We start from the raw sequence: 6000 nt of genomic DNA, 5'->3' as shown, positions 1-6000 counted from the left end.
CTTTCCTCTCAGTATGCTTCTATCCCATCAATATTTGGCGTCCTTCTTGCAAGTAGGCAGATAATTATGTAACATTTCAATTTTTTTTTTTTACAATACATTCTTGTAATAACACATCCACACACATCCACACACACTAAGGTCTTACAAAAATGAGCAACAATGGCATTGAAACATGTATACTATCATGTAAGAAACGAATTGCCAGTCTATGTTCGATACAGGATGCTTGGGGCTGGTGCACGGGGATGATCCAGAGAGATGATATGGGGTAGGAGGTGGGAGGGGGGTTCAGGATTGGGAACTCATGTACACTCGTGGCGGATTCATGTCAATGTATGGCAAAACCAGTACAGTATTGTAAAGTAAAATAAAGCAAAAAAAAAAAAGGGCAGCAGGCAAGCATACATACTTAGTAATAGCTTCTAGATAAAAAAAATCTGAGAATACAGTCTTCCTTAGGATCAGTGGTCTTCTTCCTCTGCTATTTCTTTTCCCCCTATTTCTCTTTTCCAAACTTCTTTCACAGCTGAGGGGGCAGTGCTCACTATGCCAAAGCGGCTGGCAGCTCCAGCTCAGATGTGAATTGTGTCTCTGTCACTTTAAAATCCTCTAGCTCTTTCTTCCTCACTCTTAGCAGGATAAACTTGTACAGTGTCGGTGCTTACCCCATTGTCAAATTAATGAATGTACTAAAAAGCAAAAGCAAAATTACGCTGGTGCTGGTGGGGGACTTCCCTAGTGGTCCAGCGGCTGAGACTCTGCACTCTTGATGCAGGGGCCCCAGGTTAGATTCCTAGTCAGGGAACTAGATCCCACATGCCTCAGCTAATAAACAAATATAAATAAAACCACAGTGGTGAACACCCACTATCCTTAAGCAAGGGGCAAAAAAGGGGATGCAGAGGAGAGCTCTCTTCCTACATAGCCCCTCCCTGAGGTCAAGTGCAGCCTTCTCACAGCAATAGCCTTCTCCTCAGCAGTTGCTGACCTGACAGAAAACAAGCTTGGGTCTTTTCCATGGTCTCCCTCCCTCTTCGAAAGGGGAAGTCAGTGCTGAACTCCTTCCCTGGCTAACCCCCTATCGAACACTTTGCCAACACCAAAGGGAGCCAAACATGGAATTTCTAGGCCCATGACAGTCCCCAAACATGAAGCCAGATCTGTTTCCTGCGGTCACGGAGTGAGAACAGGAGGTAAAAGTGCTCCCCAACATCCTGCTTTATTTGGAAAAACTCAAAACAAAAAAAAATTGAGTTTTGTTTAGAAAAAGGGTGCTGTTTATTAAGAAAAAGGTTGATGTTCCCAGAAGGAGCAAAAATCATTTCTCTGTCATTCCAGATGCTGAAAGAACACTTAAACTCATTCCTCTCCTCCCCTCCTATTCCAGACGCTAGAATTTACCCCTTCATGCATCCCTTCAGCTTTATGCTGGGACCACCAGCCGGACCAGCGGAAGCCTCCAGCATCTCCAGGGGAGTCCCATGGGATAATACCTTTGTCTGTGAATTGGAGAAGGGGAGAAGATCTTGATCTCCCCAATATTTGACAGGAACTGAAGAACTGAGGGGTTTGGGTCTGATGTCCTGTCAAATGAGGCAGTTCAAGCTAATGTCTGTGGGGCTGTTCGAGGAGCAGCAGGAGGGAATGCCAAAAAGTGTTTGTAATGGAGGTTGAGGAATTTGGGGGCATCCTGGGAACAGAATACACCGGCCAGGCCAGAGCCATCCCCAAGCCCCTCCTACTTCCCAGTTACTAAACAGATCCAGCTGTGCACAATCCTGGCAAATCGTTTCCCATCTGGCTTCTAGGAACTCATGACTAATTAAAGGAGTGTGTGTGGGGAAGGGTGAGGGGGTGTACTCTTAAAAACAGAGGTTTCCAAGGTAACGGCTTGGCGAGAAATCAATCCCATTTAGCCAGGGAAACTTCCCTCTTTCCTGACTCCCTCAGGTCTCAGAGGAGAAAGCAGGCCAGAAGCTAACAGTTTTCCCCACATTTCTCGAGATCAAGAGCAGTGTCTAGGCCAGTCCTAACTTGGTTACACCCTATGTTTTTCTCACTTCCAGTTTTAGACCCCAGACTTGCCCTTTATATACTAACTAGGATGTCCAGCCTTCAGGGAAGGATATTGTCAAAGAGGGGTGGGGATGTTTTGGAAACTGGCTTCTCCTGGGCTTAGAGATCTCTAACAACCTTTGCCCTCCACCCACAGCCCCCTAGACCCTGAACATTAGAGAATACTCTCAGAGTCTTAACCTACTTCCTGCTCCTACTGTTTAAAATATTTTAATTTAAACAATATTTGTATACAAACTCTCTGCCACAGTCCTTCAGCAGAGAGGGAAACCAGTTTGCAGGATGGGATCAAGCCAGCCAAAGAACCAGGAGTTCTCTCAGACTCAAGTTCTCTTTTTGGGTCAGGCAGACTGCATGTCCTAACCCATCACACACATTCCCACGTGGCCCCCAGTGAGTGATGACAAATTCAGAGGGAAAAAGAGCTGAGTCAGCATGGTTTAGAGGTGGGGACTGGCGGCAGGAAGGTCTTGATACCATTATGGGAACAGTTAGTCATGCAGTCCTGCATACACATCCAGTCCGCAGCTCCTGACTCTGGGGGGTTTGTTTGGGTGCCTGTGGAAACCCTTGAGAGACTGCAAAGATCATGGCTTGAGCCTGAGGTTCTGTTGCTTCCAAGTTGTGTGACCTGAAATGACCTGTTAGAGACTCAGTTCCCTTTTCTGTGAATCTCTTGTACTTGTGCTCAGTTGCGTCCAACCCTTTGCCACCTCATGGATGGTGGCCCACCAGGGTCATCTGTCCATGGACTTCTCCAGGCAAGAATACCGGAGCGGGTCGCCATTTCCTCCTCCAGGGGATCTTCCTGACCCAGGGATCAAACCCATGCTTGCTGTGTCTCTTGCACTACAGGAAGATTCTTTACCGCTGAGCCATGTGGAAGCCCTCCCTTTTCTGTAGAAAGTGATAATGCCAGCCCACAGGGATGTTGTCAAGATTTAAATGAGATAAACTATTTGGCAGCTTTTACAGTTTCCCTCTCTGTTCTCTCTCTGGCTCCTTAATGTCTAGAATGTGACTCCATCCCCCCCGGGACTTCCAGGGCCAGAATGAGTGTCCACACTTTCCCTTGTATAATAACCACCATATCTCTTGGGCATCCCTGGAAGGCTCAGTGGTAAAGAATTTGCCTGCTAATGCAGGAGACACAGGAGATAAGGGTTCACTTCCTGAGCTGGGAAGATTCTCTGGAGAAGGAAATGGCAACCCACTCCAGTATTCCTGCCTGGGAAATCCCACAGACAGAGGACCTGGCAGGCTATAAGCCTTAGCGTCGCAAAAGAGTCGCACACAACTTTGTGACTAAACAGTATCAACAACAACTATCTCTCTCACTAACACGTTAACAGATACTCTTAAACATTCTTCCCCAACTCCCGCTTTTTTTTTTTTTCTCTATGAGGTGTCTAAAGGGAGGGAGTAATCTGCCATCACATTCTTTTTACTTTACTCCTTTCCCTCTCTCCACAGCCTGCAAAGCTCCTGTCCCTCCCCTACTAACTTCAATACTTCCTGTCACTTTCTCTTCCATTGCACCCACCCAGGGCCTGAGGCTGGGTGGACAAAGCTGGAGCTGAGTTCAGAGCCACAGACAGGTTCAAGTAACTGCATCAAAATGTTGCTAGTGGTTCTCTTTTGGGTTTTACTGGTGGTTTTCATTCTCTTCCTTGCTCATTTTGGTATTTTCCAAATTTACTGTAATGAGCAATGGATAACTTATTCAGGAAAAAAAAAATAGAGGACTTTAATCAGAAAAAAATATATAATTTTCAATTGGCCCATGTCCTATTCTCAAAAGAGGAGGGATTGAGCGGTGATAGAAAGAGGAAGAGAAGGGCAGAGCTGAGAAAAGCCCAGCAGGGGGCTGGTTCCCAAGCTCTCTCATTTCCTAGGGGCATCAGCCTTGATCACGGCCTCACTCATGGCTTTTGTCACTCATCAGTTGGTGGCTCTGTCCTTGCTTGCCTGACCAGTCATTTGAGACTTAGTCACTTGACTGTGAGCCAGTTGAGTGCTGAGTGGGTCAAGAAGACCAGCATCATTGAGGGCAACAATGAATCAGGAGGATCCCCCACCTCACTCCTGGGGTGTGAAGGGTTCTCCAGTCACCTGCCAGTCTTTCAGCCTGGGGTGTGGGGAAGGGCTCAGAACTGGCATCCCACTGAGAACATGAGTCCAATAACCCTTTCCCTCATTTCTATCCCTACTTCCCTATGCATGTGAATGGCATAGAAATGTGTGATGCACAAATGATGGTGGAAACTGCAGTGGCTCCTAACCACTCACAGAAAAAAGCTCTAAGAGTCAGCATGGTGAATGGAAAGAGCATAGGTTACGAGTTGGCAGAAGGAGTTGAACATATGCCAGGCCAGTTAGGAGCTCCATGTCCTTAGTCATTTCCTTCTTTGGCTCTCCATTTCCTCTCTTAAAAAATGGCCAGACATATACACTGAGGAAACCAGAATTGAAAGAGACATCTGTGCCCCAGTGTTCATCACAACACAGTTTACAATAGGCAGGACATGGAAGCAACCTAGATGTCCATCAGCAGATGAATGGATAAGAAAGCTGTGGTACATATGCACAATGGAGTATTACTCAGCCATTAAAAAGAATACATTTGAATCAGTTCTAATGAGGTGGATGAAACTGGACCCTATTATACAGCAAAGTCAGTCAGAAAGAAAAACACCAATACAGTATATTAACGCATATATATGGAATTTAGAAAGATGGTAACGATGACCCTATATGCGAGACAGCCAAAAAGACACAGATGTAAAGAACAGACTTTTGGACTCTGCGGGAGAAGGCAAGTGTGGGATGATTTGAGAGAATAGCACTGAAACATGTATATTATCACATGTGAAACGGATCGCAAGGCCAGGGTTGATGCATGAGACAGGCTGCTCAGGGCTGGTGCACTGCAATGACCCTGAGGGATGGGATGGGGAGCAAGGTGGGAGGAGGGTTCAGGATGGGGAACACATGTACACCCATGGCTGATTCATGTCAGTGTATGGCAAAAACCACTACAATACTGAAAGGAAATAAAAAAAAGGCCAGAATAATTATTCCCTCATAAGAGGACAGTGAGAATTAAATGGAATAAAATAGAAATGGAAATCTCCCCTGGTGGATCAAGCAGTGAAGGATCCACCTGCAATGCAGGAGCTGCAGAAGACGCAGGTTCGATCCCTGGATGGGGACGATCCCCTGGAGAAGGCGATGGCTAACCACTTCAGTGTTCTTGCCTGGAGAATCCCATGGACAGAGGAGCCTGGTGGGCTGCAGTTGCACAGAGTCGGACACAACCGAAACAACTTAGCACAGCACAATAAAGAAGTCACCTGACACAAAGTTGTTGTTGTTGTTGTTTTTTCTTCTCATTCTATTACAAGGAAGTTTAACAGTGCGAAAAAGTCATATAACCTTGGTGGGTCCAAAGTAGGTTTTTCTTCCTTTTTTTTTTTTTTTAAAGTAGGTTTTCCTAATGTAAATTTTTCTCTTCTATGTTAAATAGCATTGAAGACCCTCTCTAAACTCTGTCTCCCAGTTAGTTTTCCACCCTGGTCATTCGTCTGACAAATATTTATTAAGTACCACCGAAAGCACTGAGCTAGCCTGGAATGGTCACTAGGGACTCAGTGGTGAATGAAGCAGATCCTTAGAACCTCTCACTGAGCGTAAGTGACTTTTCTCTGCGCTTTTACTCAAGACCAGCATTGTCCTTGTTCCTTAGGACTCTTTGACCCTATCTAACTCATAGCCAGCCTTCACAGCCCAGCTCAAAGCCTGCCTTCTCTGCGAACCTTCCCACAGCCTCATGACCCTTAGGATGGGACACCTCCTGCCTGATATCCTGGTTCCCCTATTTCAGGCATTTGAATTGATCTCACCCTGTCTGTAGGCAGGGTG

This window comes from Oryx dammah, unplaced genomic scaffold (genome assembly GCF_014754425.2).
Source record: "Oryx dammah isolate SB20612 unplaced genomic scaffold, SCBI_Odam_1.1 HiC_scaffold_29, whole genome shotgun sequence".
Classification (NCBI taxonomy): Eukaryota; Metazoa; Chordata; class Mammalia; order Artiodactyla; family Bovidae; genus Oryx; species Oryx dammah.
This window is presented reverse-complemented; position numbering follows the sequence as displayed.